Source organism: Procambarus clarkii, chromosome 33 (genome assembly GCF_040958095.1).
Source record: "Procambarus clarkii isolate CNS0578487 chromosome 33, FALCON_Pclarkii_2.0, whole genome shotgun sequence".
Classification (NCBI taxonomy): Eukaryota; Metazoa; Arthropoda; class Malacostraca; order Decapoda; family Cambaridae; genus Procambarus; species Procambarus clarkii.
In genome coordinates, this window is record NC_091182.1 from 26,168,067 (window position 1) to 26,194,063 (window position 25,997).

General features: G+C 52.7%; 1 protein-coding gene across 1 annotated transcript in view; it reads left to right on the forward strand.

Moving 5' to 3' along the window:
* The window catches only part of LOC138370774 (uncharacterized), a 183,011-nt gene that overhangs the window by 48,799 nt on the left and 108,215 nt on the right, over positions 1 to 25,997 (forward strand). The gene's annotated exons all lie outside the window — the stretch shown is intronic.

A 25,997-nucleotide genomic window follows, 5' to 3' on the forward strand; every position in this document is an offset into this window, starting at 1 on the left:
GGTGCCTTAGGTGGCTACTTAGTGGGGGGCTGACAGGGGTTGGGGCAGGTAGGGTGTCTGTTGGGTAGAATGTGGGGGTGGTGCCGCACTCCCTGTGGCTAATGCACTGTTTGAGGAGGGTTCCCCATTCCCCTCTGGGATTGTAAGGATCGGGGGTGTGGCTCCAGATTCCTTTCTCTCTCCCTGCGCGCCTTCCTTGCGTCTGCTGCCTGCATTCTCTATTCCCTTGTCATATCCCTCTGCAAGAATACTCTTTTGAACTTCTCTACACCTGCTAGACAGCACTTTCTTTCTAACACTTCCTCTTTCGCGATTTCGCTCATGAAAACCACCTTTATCATTCGGTCTCTGTCCTTGTTGTACTTTCCAAGCCTGAAATAATTTTCAACATTTTGCTCAGCTCCCTCCATCCTTACCTCTTTAAGGATCTCTTTAATCATGTTTTTGTCCTTGTCCCACCGCTCCTTTGGTCTGGTCCCTGTTTGCTCTTTAATGCCTGCTACTACTACTGCTCTATTTCTTTGTATCTCACCACCTGTGTATCTGACCACCCATGTATCTCACCACCCATGTATCTCACTACCCATGTATCTCACCACCTGTATATCTCACCACCCATGTATCTCACCACCCATGTATCTCACCACCCATGTCTCTCACCACCCACGTACCTCACCACCCATGTATCTCGCCACCTGTACATCTCACCACCCATGTATCTCACCAGCCATGTATCTCACCACCCACGTACCTCACCACCCATGTATCTCACCACCCGTGTATCTCACCTCCCATGTATCTCACCACACATGTATCTCACCACGCATGTACCTCACCACCTGTATATCTCACCACCCATGTGTCTCACCACCCATGTATCTCACCACCCATGTATCTCACCACCCATGTATCACACCACCCATGTACCTCCCCACCTGTATATCTCACCACCCATGTATCTCACCACCCATGTATCTCACCACCCATGTATCTAACCACCTGTGTATCTCACCACCCATGTATCTCCCCACCCGTGTATCTCACCACCCGTCTATCTCACCACCTGTGTATCTCACCACCCATGTAGCTCACCACCTGTATATCTCACCACCCATGTATCTCACCACCCATGTATCTCACCACCCATGTATCTAACCACCTGTGTATCTCACCACCCATGTATCTCCCCACCCGTGTATCTCACCACCCGTCTATCTCACCACCTGTGTATCTCACCACCCATGTATCTCACCACCTGTGTGTCTCACCTCCCATGTATCTCACCACCTGTATATCTCACCACCCATGTATCTCACCACCCATCCCAGCAAACAATTTTAGGTTGCCACAACATATCTGGAAAGTATTTGAAAGTATTGGAAACGTTTGTTTTATCGTATCAGATACGATATTGTGTGTGGACTTAAATAGGTTTCCAAAACTTATAACCAAGACATATGTATCTAACACTAATTTGAGATGTTGTGGCAACTTTACACTCCTAACATGAGTCATTCATAATCCATTCATACACCAATATGAATCTCTTATGAAAGGTTTGAGCCAATAATCTGAACCATTTTCACATCTTTGTGTTTAAAGTTAAGTTTCTTGAAATTAAATTATATTTTATATTATATTATTTTTATTATATTTTATATTATATTATTATTTTCAATTTAAATATTAAAACCAATTTAAGGGTAAAAAAAATCTAATAATTTATATTTCTTTTATTATTTACTAACAATTATAATTATTTACTAACGGAGAGAGGGGAGGCTGTACGGCAGAGAGTGGCGGCTGTGGCGGCGGTGGCGGATAGTGGCGGCGGGCGGACAGTGGCGGCGGGCGGACAGTGGCGGCGGCGGGCGGACAGTGGCGGCGGTGGGCGGACAGTGGCGGCGGGCGGACAGTGGCGGCGGCGGGCGGACAGTGGCGGCGGCGGGCGGACAGTGGCGGCGGGCGGACAGTGGCGGCGGTGGCGGATAGTGGCGGCGGGCGGACAGTGGCGGCGGTGGCGGATGGTGGCGGCGGGCGGGCGGACAGTGGCGGCGGGCGGGCGGACAGTGGCGGCGGGCGGACAGTGGCGGCTGTGGCGGATAGTGGCGGCGGGCGGACCGTGGCGGCTTTGGCGGCGGTGGGCGGACAGTGGCGGCGGGCGGACAGTGGCGGCGGCGGGCGGACAGTGGCGGCGGTGGGCGGACAGTGGTGGCGGCGGGCGGACAGTGGTGGCGGCGGGCGGACAGTGGCGGCGGTGGCGGACAGTGGCGGCGGTGGCGGACACTGGCGGCTGTGTCTGGCGGTGGTGGCGGCGGGCGGACAGGGTTGGCGGCGGGCGGACAGTGGCGGATAGTGGTGGCGGGCGGACAGTGGCGGCGGGCAGACAGTGGCGGCGGGCGGACAGTGGCGGCTGTGGCGGATAGTGGCGGCGGCGGGCGGACAGTGGAGGCGGCGGGCGGACAGTGGAGGCGGCGGGCGGACAGTGGAGGCGGCGGGCGGACAGTGGTGGCGGCGGGCGGACAGTGGTGGCGGCGGGCGGACAGTGGTGGCGGCGGGCGGACAGTGGTGGCGGCGGGCGGACAGTGGTGGCGGCGGGCGGACAGTGGTGGCGGCGGGCGGACAGTGGTGGCGGTGGCGGACAGTGGCGGCGGTGGCGGACAGTGACGGCGGTGGCGGACAGTGGCGGCGGTGGCGGACAGTGGCGGCGGTGGCGGACAGTGGCGGCGGTGGCGGACACTGGCGGCTGTGTCTGGCGGTGGTGGCGGGCGGTGGCGGGTGGCGGCGTCTGTGATGAGTGGTGGCGGCTGGCGGTGGTGGGTGGTGGCGGTGGCGGTGGTGGGTGGTGGTGGCGGCGGCGGCTGGTGGTGGAGGGTGGTGGCGGCGGTGGTGGTGGGTGGTGGTGGCGGCGGCGGCTGGTGGTGGTGGGTGGTGGTGGCGGCGGCGGCTGGTGGTGGTGGGTGGTGGTGGCGGCGGTGGTGGTGGGTGGTGGTGGCGGCGGCGGCTGGTGGTGGTGGGTGGTGGTGGCGGCGGTGGTGGTGGGTGGTGGTGGCGGCGGCGGCTGGTGGTGGTGGCGGCGGGTGGTGGGTGGCGGCGGCGGCTGGTGGCGGAGGGCGGACAGTGGTGGCGGCGGGCGGACGGTGGTGGCGGCGGGCGGACAGTGGTGGCGGTGGCGGACAGTGGCGGCGGTGGCGGACAGTGACGGCGGTGGCGGACAGTGGCGGCAGTGGCGGACAGTGGCGGCGGTGGCGGACAGTGGCGGCGGTGGCGGACACTGGCGGCTGTGTCTGGCGGTGGTGGCGGGCGGTGGCGGGTGGCGGCGTCTGTGATGAGTGGTGGCGGCTGGCGGTGGTGGGTGGTGGCGGCTGGCGGTGGTGGGTGGTGGTGGCGGCGGCGGCTGGTGGTGGAGGGTGGTGGCGGCGGTGGTGGTGGGTGGTGGTGGCGGCGGCGGCTGGTGGTGGTGGGTGGTGGTGGCGGCGGTGGTGGTGGGTGGTGGTGGCGGCGGCGGCTGGTGGTGGTGGGTGGTGGTGGCGGCGGTGGTGGTGGGTGGTGGTGGCGGCGGCGGCTGGTGGTGGTGGCGGCGGGTGGTGGGTGGCGGCTGCGGCTGGTGGTGGTGGGTGGTGGGTGGTGGCGGCTGTGGTGGGTGGTGGCGGGCGGTGGCGGGCGGTGGCGGGCGGCGGCGGCTGTGGTGGGTGGTGACGATCGGCGGTGGGGGGGGCTGGTGGCGGCTGGCGGTGGCGGCTTGCGGTGGCGACTGTGGCAACGGGCGGTGACGGCTGATAGCGGGCGGTGGTGGCGGCTGGTGGCAGGTGGTGGTGGCGGTGGTGGCGGCTGGTGGTGGCGGCTGGTGGTGGTGGCAGCTGGTGGCGGTGATGGCGGCTGGTGGTGGTGGCAGCTGGTGGCGGTGATGGCGGCTGGTGGTGGTGGTGGTGGCGGCTGGTGGTGGTGGCAGCTGGTGGTGGTGGTGGTGGTGATGGCGGCTGGTGGCGGGCGGTGGCGGCTTGTGGCGGCTGGTGGTGGCGGCGGTGGTGGGTGGTGGTGGTGGGTGGTGGTGGTGGGTGGTGGTGGTGGGTGGTGGTGGCGGCTGTGGTGGGTGGTGGCGGTGGTGTCGGCGGCGGCTGTGGTGGGTGGTGGCGGCGGCGGCGGTGATGGGTGGTGGCGGCGGCGGTGGTGGTGGTGGTGGCGGTGATGGGTGGTGGCGGCGGTGGTGGTGGCGGCGGCGGCGGCTGGTGGTGGTGGGTGGTGGTGGTGGGTGGTGGCGGCGGGTGGCGGTGGTGGGTGGCGGTGGTGGGTGGCGGTGGCTGGTGGCGGCTGGTGGTGGGAGGTGGCGGCGGGTGGTTAGTGGCGGTGGTGGGTGGCGGTGTTTGGTGGCGGGTGGCGGCTGGTGGTGGGTGGCGGCTGGTGGTGGGTGGTGGCAGGTGGCGGCTGGTGGTGGGTGGTGGCGGGTGGCGGCTGGTGGTGGGTGGCGGCTGATGGTGGGTGGCGGGTGGCACCGGGTGGCGGCTGGTGGTGGGTGGTGGCAGGTGGCGGCTGGTGGTGGCTGGTGGCGGCTGGTGGTGGATGGTAGCGGCGGGTGGTGAGTGGCGGTGGTGGGTGGCGGTGGCTGGTGGCTGGTGGCGGGTGGTGGCGGGTGGCGGCTGGTGGTGGGTGGTGGCGGGTGGCGGCTGGTGGTGGGTGGTGGCGGGTGGCGGCTGGTGGTGGGTGGCGGGTGGCGGCGGGTGGTGGGTGGTGGCGGCGGGTGGTGAGTGGCGGTGGAGGGTGGCGGCGGCTGGTGGTGGCGGGTGGCGGCTGGTGGTGGGTGGTGGCGGGTGGCGGCTGGTGGTGGGTGGTGGCGGGTGGCGGCTGGTGGCGGGTGGCGGCTGGTGGTGGGTGGCGGTGGGTGGCGGCGGGTGGCGGCTGGTGGTGGGTGGCGGCTGGTGGTGGGTGGCGGGTGGCGGCGGGTGGCGGCTGGTGGCGGGTGGCGGCTGGTGGCGGGTGGCGGCGGGTGGCGGCTGGTGGTGGGTGGTGGCGGGTGGCGGCTGGTGGTGGGTGGTGGCGGGTGGCGGCTGGTGGTGGGTGGTGGCGGGTGGCGGCTGGTGGTGGGTGGCGGGTGGCGGGGGTGGTGGGTGGTGGCGGCGGGTGGTGAGTGGCGGTGGAGGGTGGCGGCGGCTGGTGGTGGGTGGTGGCGGGTGGCGGCTGGTGGTGGGTGGCGGCTGGTGGTGGGTGGTGGCGGGTGGCGGCTGGTGGTGGGTGGCGGGTGGCGGCGGGTGGTGGGTGGTGGCGGCGGGTGGTGAGTGGCGGTGGAGGGTGGCGGCGGCTGGTGGTTGGTATACCACCTGTATATCTCACCACCCATGTATCTCACCACCCATGTATCTAACCACCTGTGTATCTCCCACCCATGAATCTCCCCACCCATGTTTCTCACCACCCGTGTATCTCACCTTCCATGTATCTCACCACCCTTGTATCTCACCACGCATGTACCTCACCACCTGTATATCTCACCACCCATGTATCTGACCCCCCAGGTATCTCACCAACCATGTATCTCACCACCCATGTATCTCACCACCCATGTATCACACCACCCATGTACCTCACCACCAGTATATCTCACCACCCATGTATCTCACCACCCATGTATCTAACCACCTGTGTATCTCACCACCCATGTATCTCCCCACCCAGGCATCTCACCACCCGTGTATCTCACCACGAATATATCTCTCCACCCACGTATCTCACCACCCATGTAGCTCACCACGCATGTATCTCACCACCTGTGTATCTCACTACCCGTGTATCTCACCACTCGTTTATCTCACCACCCATGTATCTCACCACCCATATATTTCACCACGCATGTATCTCACCACCCGTGTATCTCACCACCCGTGTATCTCACTACCTGTGTATCTCACCACCCGTGAATCTCACCACCCATGTATATCACCACCCATGTATCTCACCACCTATGTATCTCACCACCCATGTATCTCACCACCTGTGTATCTCACCACCTGTGTATCTCACCACCCATGTATCTCACCACCCATGTACCTTACCACCTGTATATATAACCACCCGTGTATCTCACCACCCGTGTACTTCACCACCTGTGTATCTCACCACCCAAGTACCTCACCACCCATGTACCTCACAACTTGTGTATCTCACCACCCATGTACCTCACCACCCGTGTACCTCACCACCTGTATATCTCACCACCCATATACCTCACCACCCATGTACCTCACCACCTGCGTATCTCACCACCCATGTACCTCACCACCCATGTACCTCACCACCCGTGTACCTCACCACCTGTGTATCTCACCACCCATGTATCTCACCACCCATGAATATCATCACCTCTGTATCTCACCACCCATGTATCTCACCACCCATGTACCTCACCACCCATGAACCTCACCACCCATGTATCTCACCACCCATGTATCTCACCACTTGTGTATCTCACCACTCATGTATCTCACCACCTGTATATCTCGCCACCCATATACCTCACCGCCTATGTATTTCAACACCTGTGTATCTCACCACCCATGTACCTCACCACCCATGTACCTCACTACCCATGTACCTCACCACCCGTGTACCTCATCACCTGTGTATCTCACCACTCATGTACCTCACCACCCATGCACCCCACTACCTGTGTATCTAACTACCGATGTATCTCACCACCCGTGTACCTCACCACTTGTATATCTCACCACCCATGTATCTCACCACCCATGTATCTCACCACCTGTGTATCTCACCACCCATGTATCTCACCACTAATGTACCTCACCACCTGTGTATCTCAAATCCCATGTATCTCACCACCCATGTACCTCACCACCTGTGTATCTCAAATCCCATGTATCTCACCACCCATGTACCTCACCACTTGTATATCTCAGCACCCATGTACCTCACCACCCATGTATCTCACCACCCATGTATTTCACCACCCATGTACCTCACCACCCGTGTACCTCACCACCTGTGTATCTCAACACCCATGTACCTCATCACCCATGTACCTCACCACCTGTGTATCTAACTACCCATGTACCTCACCACTTGTATATCTCACCACCCATGTATCTCACTACCCATGTATCTCACCACCTATGTATCTCACCACCCATGTACCTCACCACATGTGTATCTCACCACCCATGTACCTCACCAACTGTATATCTCACCACCCATGTATCTCACCACCCATGTATCTCACCACCTGTATATCTCACCACCCATGTATCTCACCACACATGTACCTCACCACCTGTATATCTCACCATCCATGTATCTCACCACCAATGTATCTCAACACCTGTATATCTCACCACCCATTTATCTCACCACCAATGTATCTCAACACCTGTATATCTCACCACCAGTATATCTCACCACCTGAATATCTCACCACCTCTGTATCTCACCAACCATGTATCTCACCACCCATGAATCTCACCACCCATGTATCTCACCACCCATGTACCTCACCACCCATGTATCTCACCACCCATGTATCTCACCACCCATGTACCTCACCACTTGTATATCTCATCACCCATGTACCTCACCACTTGTGTGTCTCACCACCCCTGTATATCACCACCCATATATCTCAACATCGATGTACCTCACCACTTTTGTATCTCACCACCCATGTATCTCACCACCCATGTACCTCACCAACTGTATATCTCACCACCCATGTATCTCACCACCTGTATATGTCACCACCCATGTATCTCACCACCTGTATATGTCACCACCCATGTATCTCACCACCTGTATATCTCACCACCCATGAATCTCACCACCCATGTACCTCACCACCCATGTATCTGACCACCCATGTATCTTACCACCCATATATCTCACAACCCATGTATCACACCACCCGTGTATCTCACCACTCGTGTACCTCACCACCCATGTACCTCACCACATGTGTACCTCACCACCCATGTACCTCACCACCTGTGTACCTCACCACCTGTATATCTCACCACCTGTGTACCTCACCACCCATGTACCTCACCACCTGTGTACCTCACCACCTGAATATCTCACCACCCATGTACCTCACCACCCATGTATCTCACCACCCATGTACCTTACCACCTGTATATCTCACCACCCATGTACCTCCCCACCTGTGTACCTCACCACCTGTATATCTCACCACCCATGTACCTCACCACCCATGTACCTTACAACCTGTATATCTTACCACCCATGTATCTCACCACCTGTATATCTCACCACCCATGTATCTCACCACCCGTGTACCTCACCACCTGTATATCTCAACACCTGTGTATCTCACCACCCATGTATGTCACCACCCATATATCTCACCACCCATGTACCTTACTACCTGTATATCTTACCACCCGTGTACCTCACCACCTGTATATCTCACCTCCCGTGTATATCACCACCCATGTATTTCACCACCTGTGTTTCTTACCACCCGTGTATCTCACCACCCATGTATCTCACCACCTATGTATCTAACCACCCGTGAATCTCACCACCCATACATCTCACCACCTGTGTATCTCACCACCCGTCTATCTCACCACCCGTGTTTCTCACCACCCATGTATCTCACCACCTGTGTAACTCACCCACCCATGTTTCTCACCACCAACGTATCTCACCACCCATGTATCTCACCCACCCATGTATCTCACCACTCATATATCTCACCACCCAGGTATCTCACCACCTGTGTATCTCACCACCTGTGTATCTCACCACCCATGTATCTGACCACCCATGTATCTTACCACCCATATATCTCACAACCCATGTATCACACCACACGTGTATCTCACCACCCATGATTCTCACCACCTGTGAATCTCACCACCTGTGTATCTCACCACCTGTGTATCTCACCACCTATGTATCTCACCACCTATATATCTCACCACCTGTGTATCTCACCACCCATGTATCTCACCACCTGTGTATCTTACCCCGTGTGTGTCTCACCACCCGTGCATCTCACCACCTGTGTATCTCAACACCCGTGTATCTCACCACCCATGTATCTCACCACCCATGTATATAACCACCTGTGTATCTCACCACCCATGTATCTCACCACCCGTGTATCTCACCACCCGTGTATCTCACCACCTGTATATCTCACCATCCATGTATCTCACCACTCGTGTATCTCACCACCCATGTATCTCACCACCTGTGTATCTCACCACCCATGTATCTCACCACCCGTGTATCTCACCACCCAGGTATCTCACCACACATGTATCTCACCACCCATGTATCTCACTACCCATGTATCTCACCACGTATGTATCTCACCACGCGTGTATCTGACCACCCCATGTATCTCACCACCCACGTATCTCACCACCCATGTATCTCACCACCCATGTATCTCACCACCCACGTACCTCACCACCCATGTATCTCACCACCCGTGTATGTCACCGCCCGTGTATCTCACCACCTGTACATTTCACCACCCATGTATCTCACCACCCATGTATCTCACCACCCGTGTATCTCACCTCCCATGTATCTCACCACCCATGTATCTCACCACGCATGTACCTCACCACCTGTATATCTCACCACCCATGTATCTCACCACCCATGTACCTCACCAGCTGTATATCTCACCACCCATGTATCTCACCACCCATGTATCTCACCACCCATGTACCTTACCACCTGTATATCTCACCACCCATGTACCTCCCCACCTGTGTACCTCACCACCTGTATATCTCACCACCCATGTACCTCACCACTCATGTACCTTACCACCTGTATATCTTACCACCCATGTATCTCACCACCTGTATATCTCACCACCCATGTATCTCACTACCCGTGTACCTCACCACCTGTATATCTCAACACCTGTGTATCTCACCACCCATGAATGTCACCACCCATATATCTCACCACCCATGAATCTCTCCACCTGTGTATCTCACCACCTGTGTATCTCACCTCCCGTGTATCTCACCACCCATGTATTTCACCACCTGTGTTTCTAACCACCCGTGTATCTCACCACCCGTGTATCTCACCACCTATGTATCTAACCACCCGTGAATCTCACCACCCATAAATCTCACCACCTGTGTATCTCACAACCCGTCTATCTCACCACCCGTGTTTCTCACCACCCATGTATCTCACCACCTGTGTATCTCACCCACCCATGTTTCTACCACCAACGTATCTCACCACACATGTATCTCACCCACCCATGTATCTCACCACTCATATATCTCACCACCCAGGTATCTCACCACCTGTGTATCTCACCACCTGTGTATCTCACCACCTGTGTATCTCACCACCCATGTATCTGACCACCCATGTATCTTACCACCCATATATCTCACAACCCATGTATCACACCACACGTGTATCTCACCACCCGTGTATCTCACCACCCATGTACCTCACTACCCATGTACCTCACCACCCGTGTACCTCACCACCTGTGTATCTCACCACTCATGTACCTCACCACCCATGCACCCCACTACCTGTGTATCTAACTACCGATGTACCTCACCACCCGTGTACCTCACCACTTGTATATCTCACCACCCATGTATCTCACCACCCATGTATCTCACCACCTGTGTATCTCACCACCCATGTATCTCACCACTAATGTACCTCACCACCTGTGTATCTCAAATCCCATGTATCTCACCACCCATGTACCTCACCACCTGTGTATCTCAAATCCCATGTATCTCACCACCCATGTACCTCACCACTTGTATATCTCAGCACCCATGTACCTCACCACCCATGTATCTCACCACCCATGTATTTCACCACCCATGTACCTCACCACCCGTGTACCTCACCACCTGTGTATCTCAACACCCATGTACCTCATCACCCATGTACCTCACCACCTGTGTATCTAACTACCCATGTACCTCACCACCCGTGTACCTCACCACTTGTATATCTCACCACCCATGTATCTCACTACCCATGTATCTCACCACCTATGTATCTCACCTCCCATGTACCTCACCACATGTGTATCTCACCACCCATGTACCTCACCAACTGTATATCTCACCACCCATGTATCTCACCACCCATGTATCTCACCACCTGTATATCTCACCACCCATGTATCTCACCACACATGTACCTCACCACCTGTATATCTCACCATCCATGTATCTCACCACCAATGTATCTCAACACCTGTATATCTCACCACCCATTTATCTCACCACCAATGTATCTCAACACCTGTATATCTCACCACCAGTATATCTCACCACCTGAATATCTCACCACCTCTGTATCTCACCAACCATGTATCTCACCACCCATGTATCTCACCACCCATGTATCTCACCACCCATGTACCTCACCACCCATGTATCTCACCACCCATGTATCTCACCACCCATGTACCTCACCACTTGTATATCTCATCACCCATGTACCTCACCACTTGTGTATCTCACCACCTCTGTATATCACCACCCATATATCTCAACATCGATGTACCTCACCACTTATGTATCTCACCACCCATGTATCTCACCACCCATGTACCTCACCAACTGTATATCTCACCACCCATGTATCTCACCACCTGTATATGTCACCACCCATGTATCTCACCACCTGTATATATCACCACCCATGTATCTCACCACCTGTATATCTCACCAAGCATGAATCTCACCACCCATGTACCTCACCACCCATGTATCTGACCACCCATGTATCTTACCACCCATATATCTCACAACCCATGTATCACACCACCCGTGTATCTCACCACTCGTGTACCTCACCACCCATGTACCTCACCACATGTGTACCTCACCACCCATGTACCTCACCACCTGTGTACCTCACCACCTGTATATCTCACCACCTGTGTACCTCACCACCCATGTACCTCACCACCTGTGTACCTCACCACCTGAATATCTCACCACCCATGTACCTCACCACCCATGTATCTCACCACCCATGTACCTTACCACCTGTATATCTCACCACCCATGTACCTCCCCACCTGTGTACCTCACCACCTGTATATCTCACCACCCATGTACCTCACCACCCATGTACCTTACCACCTGTATATCTTACCACCCATGTATCTCACCACCTGTATATCTCACCACCCATGTATCTCACCACCCGTGTACCTCACCACCTGTATATCTCAACACCTGTGTATCTCACCACCCATGTATGTCACCACCCATATATCTCACCACCCATGTACCTTACCACCTGTATATCTTACCACCCGTGTACCTCACCACCTGTATATCTCACCTCCCGTGTATCTCACCACCCATGTATTTCACCACCTGTGTTTCTTACCACCCGTGTATCTCACCACCCGTGTATCTCACCACCTATGTATCTAACCACCCGTGAATCTCACCACCCATAAATCTCACCACCTGTGTATCTCACCACCCGTCAATCTCACCACCCGTGTTTCTCACCACCCATGTATCTCATCACCTGTGTATCTCACCCACCCATGTTTCTCACCACCCATGTATCTCACCCACCCATGTATCTCACCACTTATATATCTCACCACCCAGGTATCTCACCACCTGTGTATCTCACCACCTGTGTATCTCACCACCTGTGTATCTCACCACCCATGTATCTGACCACCCATGTATCTTACCACCCATATATCTCACAACCCATGTATCACACCACACGTGTATCTCACCACCCATGATTCTCACCACCTGTGAATCTCACCACCTGTGTATCTCACCACCTGTGTATCTCACCACCTATTGTCTCACCACCTATATATCTCACCACCTGTGTATCTCACCACCCATGTATCTCTCCACCTGTGTATCTTACCCCGTGTGTTCCTCACCACCCGTGCATCTCACCACCTGTGTATCTCAACACCCGTGTATCTCACCACCTGTATATCTCACCATCCATGTATCTCACCACTCGTGTATCTCACCACCCATGTATCTCACCACCTGTGTATCTCACCACCCATATATCTCACCACCCGTGTATCTCACCACCCAGGTATCTCACCACACATGTATCTCACCACCCATGTATCTCACTACCCATGTATCTCACCACGTATGTATCTCACCACGCGTGTATCTGACCACCCCATGTATCTCACCACCCACGTATCTCACCACCCATGTATCTCACCACCCATGTATCTCACCACCCACGTACCTCACCACCCATGTATCTCACCACCCGTGTATGTCACCGCCCGTGTATCTCACCACCTGTACATTTCACCACCCATGTATCTCACCACCCATGTATCTCACCACCCGTGTATCTCACCTCCCATGTATCTCACCACCCATGTATCTCACCACGCATGTACCTCACCACCTGTATATCTCACCACCCATGTATCTCACCACCCATGTACCTCACCAGCTGTATATCTCACCACCCATGTATCTCACCACCCATGTATCTCACCACCCATGTACCTTACCACCTGTATATCTCACCACCCATGTACCTCCCCACCTGTGTACCTCACCACCTGTATATCTCACCACCCATGTACCTCACCACCCATGTACCTTACCACCTGTATATCTTACCACCCATGTATCTCACCACCTGTATATCTCACCACCCATGTATCTCACTACCCGTGTACCTCACCACCTGTATATCTCAACACCTGTGTATCTCACCTCCCATGAATGTCACCACCCATATATCTCACCACCCATGAATCTCTCCACCTGTGTATCTCACCACCTGTGTATCTCACCTCCCGTGTATCTCACCACCCATGTATTTCACCACCTGTGTTTCTAACCACCCGTGTATCTCACCACCCGTGTATCTCACCACCTATGTATCTAACCACCCGTGAATCTCACCACCCATAAATCTCACCACCTGTGTATCTCACAACCCGTCTATCTCACCACCCGTGTTTCTCACCACCCATGTATCTCACCACCTGTGTATCTCACCCACCCATGTTTCTACCACCAACGTATCTCACCACCCATGTATCTCACCCACCCATGTATCTCACCACTTATATATCTCACCACCCAGGTATCTCACCACCTGTGTATCTCACCACCTGTGTATCTCACCACCTGTGTATCTCACCACCCATGTATCTGACCACCCATGTATCTTACCACCCATATATCTCACAACCCATGTATCACACCACACGTGTATCTCACCACCCGTGTATCTCACCACCCATGTACCTCACTACCCATGTACCTCACCACCCGTGTACCTCACCACCTGTGTATCTCACCACTCATGTACCTCACCACCCATGCACCCCACTACCTGTGTATCTAACTACCGATGTACCTCACCACCCGTGTACCTCACCACTTGTATATCTCACCACCCATGTATCTCACCACCCATGTATCTCACCACCTGTGTATCTCACCACCCATGTATCTCACCACTAATGTACCTCACCACCTGTGTATCTCAAATCCCATGTATCTCACCACCCATGTACCTCACCACCTGTGTATCTCAAATCCCATGTATCTCACCACCCATGTACCTCACCACTTGTATATCTCAGCACCCATGTACCTCACCACCCATGTATCTCACCACCCATGTATTTCACCACCCATGTACCTCACCACCCGTGTACCTCACCACCTGTGTATCTCAACACCCATGTACCTCATCACCCATGTACCTCACCACCTGTGTATCTAACTACCCATGTACCTCACCACCCGTGTACCTCACCACTTGTATATCTCACCACCCATGTATCTCACTACCCATGTATCTCACCACCTATGTATCTCACCTCCCATGTACCTCACCACATGTGTATCTCACCACCCATGTACCTCACCAACTGTATATCTCACCACCCATGTATCTCACTACCCATGTATCTCACCACCTGTATATCTCACCACCCATGTATCTCACCACACATGTACCTCACCACCTGTATATCTCACCATCCATGTATCTCACCACCAATGTATCTCAACACCTGTATATCTCACCACCCATTTATCTCACCACCAATGTATCTCAACACCTGTATATCTCACCACCAGTATATCTCACCACCTGAATATCTCACCACCTCTGTATCTCACCAACCATGTATCTCACCACCCATGTATCTCACCACCCATGTATCTCACCACCCATGTACCTCACCACCCATGTATCTCACCACCCATGTATCTCACCACCCATGTACCTCACCACTTGTATATCTCATCACCCATGTACCTCACCACTTGTGTATCTCACCACCTCTGTATATCACCACCCATATATCTCAACATCGATGTACCTCACCACTTATGTATCTCACCACCCATGTATCTCACCACCCATGTACCTCACCAACTGTATATCTCACCACCCATGTATCTCACCACCTGTATATGTCACCACCCATGTATCTCACCACCTGTATATATCACCACCCATGTATCTCACCACCTGTATATCTCACCACCCATGAATCTCACCACCCATGTACCTCACCACCCATGTATCTGACCACCCATGTATCTTACCACCCATATATCTCACAACCCATGTATCACACCACCCGTGTATCTCACCACTCGTGTACCTCACCACCCATGTACCTCACCACATGTGTACCTCACCACCCATGTACCTCACCACCTGTGTACCTCACCACCTGTATATCTCACCACCTGTGTACCTCACCACCCATGTACCTCACCACCTGTGTACCTCACCACCTGAATATCTCACCACCCATGTACCTCACCACCCATGTATCTCACCACCCATGTACCTTACCACCTGTATATCTCACCACCCATGTACCTCCCCACCTGTGTACCTCACCACCTGTATATCTCACCACCCATGTACCTCACCACCCATGTACCTCACCACCCATGTACCTTACCACCTGTATATCTTACCACCCATGTATCTCACCACCTGTATATCTCACCACCCATGTATCTCACCACCTGTGTACCTCACCACCTGTATATCTCAACACCTGTGTATCTCACCACCCATGTATGTCACCACCCATATATCTCACCACCCATGTACCTTACCACCTGTATATCTTACCACCCGTGTACCTCACCACCTGTATATCTCACCTCCCGTGTATCTCACCACCCATGTATTTCACCACCTGTGTTTCTTACCACCCGTGTATCTCACCACCCGTGTATCTCACCACATATGTATCTAACCACCCGTGAATCTCACCACCCATAAATCTCACTACCTGTGTATCTCACCACCCGTCAATCTCACCACCCGTGTTTCTCACCACCCATGTATCTCATCACCTGTGTATCTCACCCACCCATGTTTCTCACCACCAACGTATCTCACCACCCATGTATCTCACCCACCCATGTATCTCACCACTCATATATCTCACCACCCAGGTATCTCACCACCTGTGTATCTCACCACCTGTGTATCTCACCACCCATGTATCTGACCACCCATGTATCTTACCACCCATATATCTCACAACCCATGTATCACACCACACGTGTATCTCACCACCCATGATTCTCACCACCTGTGAATCTCACCACCTGTGTATCTCACCACCTGTGTATCTCACCACCTATGTATCTCACCACCTATATATCTCACCACCTGTGTATCTCACCACCCATGTATCTCACCACCTGTGTATCTTACCCCGTGTGTGTCTCACCACCCGTGCATCTCACCACCTGTGTATCTCAACACCCGTGTATCTCACCACCCATGTATCTCACCACCCATGTATATAACCACCTGTGTATCTCACCACCCATGTATCTCACCACCCGTGTATCTCACCACCCGTGTATCTCACCACCTGTATATCTCACCATCCATGTATCTCACCACTCGTGTATCTCACCTCCCATGTATCTCACCACCTGTGTATCTCACCACCCATGTATCTCACTACCCGTGTATCTCACCACCCAGGTATCTCACCACACATGTATCTCACCACCCATGTATCTCACTACCCATGTATCTCACCACGTATGTATCTCACCACGCGTGTATCTGCCCACCCATGTATCTCACCACCCACGTATCTCACCACCCATGTATCTGACCACCCATGTATCTCACCACCCACGTACCTCACCACCCATGTATCTCACCACCCGTGTATCTCACCGCCCGTGTATCTCACCACCTGTACATTTCACCACCCATGTATCTCACCACCCATGTATCTCACCACCCGTGTACCTCACCTCCCATGTATCTCACCACCCATGTATCTCACCACGCATGTACCTCACCACCTGTATATCTCACCACCCATGTATCTCACCACCCATGTACCTCACCACCTGTATATCTCACCACCCATGTATCTCACCACCCATGTATCTCACCACCCATGTACCTTACCACCTGTTTATCTCACCACCCATGTACCTCCCCACCTGTGTACCTCACCACCTGTATATCTCACCACCCATGTACCTCACCACCCATGTACCTTACCACCTGTATATCTTACCACCCATGTATCTCACCACCTGTATATCTCACCACCCATGTATCTCACCACCCGTGTACCTCACCACCTGTATATCTCAACACCTGTGTATCTCACCACCCATGTATGTCACCACCCATATATCTCACCACCCATGAATCTCTCCACCTGTGTATCTCACCACCTGTGTATCTCACCTCCCGTGTATCTCACCACCCATGTATTTCACCACCTGTGTTTCTAACCACCCGTGTATCTCACCACCCGTGTATCTCACCACATATGTATCTAACCACCCGTAAATCTCACCACCCATAAATCTCACCACCTGTGTATCTCACCACCCGTCTATCTCACCACCCGTGTTTCTCACCACCCATGTATCTCACCACCTGTGTATCTCACACACCCATGTTTCTACCACCAACGTATCTCACCACCCATGTATCTCACCCACCCATGTATCTCACCACTCATATATCTCACCACCTGTGTATCTCACCACCTGTGTATCTCACCACCTGTGTATCTCACCACCTGTGTATCTCACCACCCATTTATCTGACCACCCATGTATCTTACCACCCATATATCTCACAACCCATGTATCACACCACACGTGTATCTCACCACCCGTGTATCTCACCACCCATGATTCTCACCACCTGTGAATCTCACCACCTGTGTATCTCACCACCTGTGCATCTCAACACCCTTGTATCTCACCACCTATGTATCTCACCACCTATACATCTCACCACCTGTGTATCTCACCACCCATGTATCTCACCACCCATGTACCTCACCACTTGTATATCTCATCACCCATGTACCTCACCACTTGTGTATCTCACCACCCATGTACCTCACCAACTGTATATCTCACCACCCATGTATCTCACCACCTGTATATGTCACCACCCATGTATCTCACCACCTGTATATGTCACCTCCCATGTATCTCACCACCTGTATATCTCACCACCCATGAATCTCACCACCCATGTACCTCACCACCCATGTATCTGACCACCCATGTATCTTACCACCCATATATCTCACAACCCATGTATCACACCACCCGTGTATCTCACCACTCGTTTACCTCACCACCCATGTACCTCACCACATGTGTACCTCACCACCCATGTACCTCACCACCTGTGTACCTCACCACCTGTATATCTCACCACCTGTGTACCTCACCACCCATGTTCCTCACCACCTGTATACCTCACCACCTGAATATCTCACCACCTGTATACCTCACCACCTGAATATCTCACCACCCATGTACCTCACCACCCATGTATCTCACCACCCATGTACCTTACCACCTGTATATCTCACCACCCAGGTACCTCCCCACCTGTGTTCCTCACCACCTGTATATCTCACCACCCATGTACCTCACCACCCATGTACCTTACCACCTGTATATCTTACCAACCATGTATCTCACCACCTGTATATCTCACCACCCATGTATCTCACCACCCGTGTACCTCACCACCTGTATATCTCAACACCTGTGTATCTCACCACCCATGTATGTCACCACCCATATATCTCACCACCCATGTATCTCTCCACCTGTGTATCTCACCACCTGTGTATCTCTCCTCCCGTGTATCTCACCACCCATGTATTTCACCACCTGTGTTTCTTACCACCCATGTATCTCACCACCCGTGTATCTAACCACCTATGTATCTAACCACCCGTGAATCTCACCACCAATAAATCTCACCACCTGTGTATCTCACCACCCGTCTATCTCACCACCCGTGTTTCTCACCACCCATGTATCTCACCACCTGTGTATCTCACCTACCCATGTTTCTCACCACCAACGTATCTCACCACCCATGTATCTCACCCACCCATGTATCTCACCACTCATATATCTCACCACCCAGGTATCTCACCACCTGTGTATCTCACCACCTGTGTATCTCACCACCCATGTATCTGACCACCCATGTATCTTACCACCCATATATCTCACAACCCATGTATCACACCACACGTGTATCTCACCACCCATGATTCTCACCACCTGTGAATCTCACCACCTGTGTATCTCACCACCTGTGCATCTCAACACCCTTGTATCTCACCACCTATGTATCACACCACCTATATATCTCACCACCTGTGTATCTCACCACCCATGTATCTCACCACCTGTGTATCTTACCCCGTGTGTGTCTCACCACCCGTGCATCTCACCACCTGTGTATCTCAACACCCGTGTATCTCACCACCCATGTATCTCACCACCCATGTATATAACCACCTGTGTATCTCACCACCCATGTATCTCAACACCCGTGTATCTCACCACCCGTGTATCTCACCACCTGTATATCTCACCATCCATGTATCTCACCACTCGTGTATCTCACCTCCCATGTATCTCACCACCTGTGTATCTCACCACCCATGTTTCTCACCACCTGTGTATCTCACCACCCAGGTATCTCACCACACATGTATCTCACCACCCATGTATCTCACTACCCATGTATCTCACCACGTATGTATCTCACCACGCGTGTATCTGACCACCCATGTATCTCACCACCCACGTATCTCAACACCCATGTATCTCACCACCCATGTATCTCACCACCCACGTACCTCACCACCCATGTATCTCACCACCCGTGTATCTCACCACACGTGTATCTCACCACCTGTACATTTCACCACCCATGTATCTCACCACCCATGTATCTCACCACCCGTGTATCTCACCTCCCATGTATCTCACCACCCATGTATCTCACCACGCATGTACCTCACCACCTGTATATCTCACCACCCATGTATCTCACCACCCATGTACCTCACCACCTGTATATCTCACCACCCATGTATCTCACCACCCATGTATCTCACCACCCATGTACCTTACCACCTGTATATCTCACCACCCATGTACCTCCCCACCTGTGTACCTCACCACCTGTATATCTCACCACCCATGTACCTCACCACCCATGTACCTTACCACCTGTATATCTTACCACCCATGTATCTCACCACCTGTATATCTCACCACCCATGTATCTCACCACCCGTGTACCTCACCACCTGTATATCTCAACACCTGTGTATTTCACCACCCATGTATGTCACCACCCATATATCTCACCACCCATGAATCTCTCCACCTGTGTATCTCACCACCTGTGTATCTCACCTCCCGTGTATCTCACCACCCATGTATTTCACCACCTGTTTTTCTAACCACCCGTGTATCTCACCACCCGTGTATCTCACCACCTATGTATCTAACCACCCGTGAATCTCACCACCCACAAATCTCACCACCTGTGTATCTCACCACCCGTCTATCTCACCACCCGTTTTTCTCACCACCCATGTATCTCACCACCTGTGTATCTCACCCACCCATTTTTCTACCAGCAACGTATCTCACCACCCATGTATCTCACCCACCCATGTACCTCATCACCCATGTACCTCACCACCTGTGTATCTAACTACAAATGTACCTCACCACCCGTGTACCTCACCACTTGTATATCTCACCACCCATGTATCTCACTACCCATGAATCTCACCACCTATGTATCTCACCACCCATGTACCTCACCACATGTGTATCTCACCACCCATGTACCTCACCAACTGTATATCTCACCACCCATGTATCTCACCACCCATGTATCTCACCACCTGTATATCTCACCACCCATGTATCTCACCACACATGTACCTCACCACCTGTATATCTCACCATCCATGTATCTCACCACCAATGTATCTCAACACCTGTATATCTCAACACCTGTATATCTCACCATCCATTTATCTCACCACCAATGTATCTCAACACCTGTATATCTCACCACCAGTATATCTCACCACCTGAATATCTCACCACCTCTGTATCTCACCAACCATGTATCTCACCACCCATGTATCTCACCACCCATGTATCTCACCACCCATGTACCTCACCACCAATGTATCTCACCACCCATGTACCTCACCACTTGTATATCTCATCACCCATGTACCTCACCACTTGTGTATCTCACCACCCCTGTATATCACCACCCATATATCTCAACATCGATGTACCTCACCACTTTTGTATCTCACCACCCATGTACCTCACCAACTGTATATCTCACCACCAATGTATCTCACCACCTGTATATGTCACCACCCATGTATCTCACCACCTGCATATGTCACCACGCATGTATCTCACCACCTGTATATCTCACCACCCATGAATCTCACCACCCATGTACCTCACCACCCATGTATCTGACCAGCCATGTATCTTACCACCCATATATCTCACAACCCATGTATCACACCACCCGTGTATCTCACCACTCGTGTACCTCACCACCCATGTTCCTCACCACATGTGTACCTCACCACCCATGTACCTCACCACCTGTGTACCTCACCACCCATGTACCTCACCACCTGTGTACCTCACCACCTGAATATCTCACCACCCATGTACCTCACCACCCATGTATCTCACCACCCATGTACCTTACCACCTGTATATCTCACCACCCATGTACCTCCCCACCTGTGTACCTCACCACCTGTATATCTCACCACCCATGTACCTCACCACCCATGTACCTTACCACCTGTATATCTTACCACCCATGTATCTCACCACCTGTATATCTCACCACCCATGTATCTCACCACCCATGTACCTCACCACCTGTATATCTCAACACCTGTGTATCTCACCACCCATGTATGTCACCACCCATATATCTCACCACCCATGTACCTTACCACCTGTATATCTTACCACCCGTGTACCTCACCACCTGTATATCTCACCTCCCGTGTATCATACCACCCATGTATTTCACCACCTGTGTTTCTTACCACCCGTGTATCTCACCACCCGTGTATCTCACCACCTATGTATCTAACCACCCGTGAATCTCACCACCCATAAATCTCACCACCTGTGTATCTCACCACCCGTCTATCTCACCACCCGTGTTTCTCACCACCCATGTATCTCATCACCTGTGTATCTCACCCACCCATGTTTCTCACCACCAACGTATCTCACCACCCATGTATCTCACCCACCCATGTATCTCACCACTCATATATCTCACCACCCAGGTATCTCATCACCTGTGTATCTCACCACCTGTGTATCTCACCACCCATGTATCTGACCACCCATGTATCTTACCACCCATATATCTCACAACCCATGTATCACACCACACGTGTATCTCACCACCCATGATTCTCACCACCTGTGAATCTCACCACCTGTGTATCTCACCACCTGTGTATCTCACCACCTATTGTCTCACCACCTATATATCTCACCACCTGTGTATCTCACCACCCATGTATCTCACCACCTGTGTATCTTACCCCGTGTGTTCCTCACCACCCGTGCATCTCACCACCTGTGTATCTCAACACCCGTGTATCTCACCACCCATGTATCTCACCACCCATGTATATAACCACCTGTGTATCTCACCACCCATGTATCTCACCACCCGTGTATCTCACCACCCGTGTATCTCACCACCCGTGTATCTCACCACCTGTATATCTCACCATCCATGTATCTCACCACTCGTGTATCTCACCTGCCATGTATCTCACCACCTGTGTATCTCACCACCCATGTATCTCACCACCCGTGTATCTCACCACCCAGGTATCTCACCACACATGTATCTCACCACCCATTTATCTCACTACCCATGTATCTCACCACGTATGTATCTCACCACGCGTGTATCTGACCACCCATGTATCTCACCACCCACGTATCTCACCACCCATGTATCTCACCACCCATGTATCTCACCACCCACGTACCTCACCACCCATGTATCTCACCACCCGTGTATCTCACCGCCCGTGTATCTCACCACCTGTACATTTCACCACCCATGTATCTCACCACCCATGTATCTCACCACCCGTGTATCTCACCTCCCATGTATCTCACCACCCATGTATCTCACCACGCATGTACCTCACCACCTGTATATCTCACCACCCATGTATCTCACCACCCATGTACCTCACCACCTGTATATCTCACCACCCATGTATCTCACCACCCATGTATCTCACCACCCATGTACCTTACCACCTGTATATCTCACCACCCATGTACCTCCCCACCTGTGTACCTCACCACCTGTATATCTCACCACCCATGTACCTCACCACCCATGTACCTTACCACCTGTATATCTTACCACCCATGTATCTCACCACCTGTATATCTCACCAACCATGTATCTCACCACCCGTGTACCTCACCACCTGAATATCTCAACACCTGTGTATCTCACCACCCATGAATGTCACCACCCATATATCTGACCACCCATGAATCTCTCCATCTGTGTATCTCACCACCTGTGTATCTCACCTCCCGTGTATCTCACCACCCATGTATTTCACCACCTGTGTTTCTAACCACCCGTGTATCTCACCACCCGTGTATCTCACCACCTATGTATCTAACCACCCGTGAATCTCACCACCCATAAATCTCACCACCTGTGTATCTCACCACCCGTCTATCTCACCACCCGTGTTTCTCACCACCCATGTATCTCACCACCTGTGTATCTCACCCACCCATGTTTCTACCACCAACGTATCTCACCACCCATGTATCTTACCCACCCATGTATCTCACCACTCATATATCTCACCACCCAGGTATCTCACCACCTGTGTATCTCACCACCTGTGTATCTCACCACCTGTGTATCTCACCACCCATGTATCTGACCACCCATGTATCTTACCACCCATATATCTCACAACCCATGTATCACACCACACGTGTATCTCACCACCCGTGTATCTCACCACCCATGTACCTCACTACCCATGTACCTCACCACCCGTGTACCTCACCACCTGTGTATCTCACCACTCATGTACCTCACCACCCATGCACCCCACTACCTGTGTATCTAACTACCGATGTACCTCACCACCCGTGTACCTCACCACTTGTATATCTCACCACCCATGTATCTCACCACCCATGTATCCTACCACCTGTGTATCTCACCACCCATGTATCTCACCACTAATGTACCTCACCACCTGTGTATCTCAAATCCCATGTATCTCACCACCCATGTACCTCACCACCTGTGTATCTCAAATCCCATGTATCTCACCACCCATGTACCTCACCACTTGTATATCTCAGCACCCATGTACCTCACCACCCATGTATCTCACCACCCATGTATTTCACCACCCATGTACCTCACCACTTGTATATTTCACCACCCATGTACCTCACCACCCGTGTACCTCACCACCTGTGTATCTCAACACCCATGTACCTCATCACCCATGTACCTCACCACCTGTGTATCTAACTACCCATGTACCTCACCACCCGTGTACCTCACCACTTGTATATCTCACCACCCATGTATCTCACTACCCATGTATCTCACCACCTATGTATCTCACCACCCATGTACCTCACCACATGTGTATCTCACCACCCATGTACCTCACCAACTGTATATCTCACCACCCATGTATCTCACCACCCATGTATCTCACCACCTGTATATCTCACCACCCATGTATCTCACCACACATGTACCTCACCACCTGTATATCTCACCATCCATGTATCTCACCACCAATGTATCTCAACACCTGTATATCTCACCACCCATTTATCTCACCACCAATGTATCTCAACACCTGTATATCTCACCACCAGTATATCTCACCACCTGAATATCTCACCACCTCTGTATCTCACCAACCATGTATCTCACCACCCATGTATCTCACCACCCATGTATCTCACCACCCATGTACCTCACCACTTGTATATCTCATCACCCATGTACCTCACCACTTGTGTATCTCACCACCCCTGTATATCACCACCCATATATCTCAACATCGATGTACCTCACCACTTTTGTATCTCACCACCCATGTACCTCACCAACTGTATATCTCACCACCCATGTATCTCACCACCTGTATATGTCACCACCCATGTATCTCACCACCTGTATATGTCACCACGCATGTATCTCACCACCTGTATATCTCACCACCCATGAATCTCACCACCCATGTACCTCACCACCCATGTATCTGACCAGCCATGTATCTTACCACCCATATATCTCACAACCCATGTATCACACCACCCGTGTATCTCACCACTCGTGTACCTCACCACCCATGTTCCTCACCACATGTGTACCTCACCACCCATGTACCTCACCACCTGTGTACCTCACCACCTGTATATTTCACCACCTGTGTACCTCACCACCCATGTACCTCACCACCTGTGTACCTCACCACCTGAATATCTCACCACCCATGTACCTCACCACCCATGTATCTCACCACCCATGTACCTTACCACCTGTATATCTCA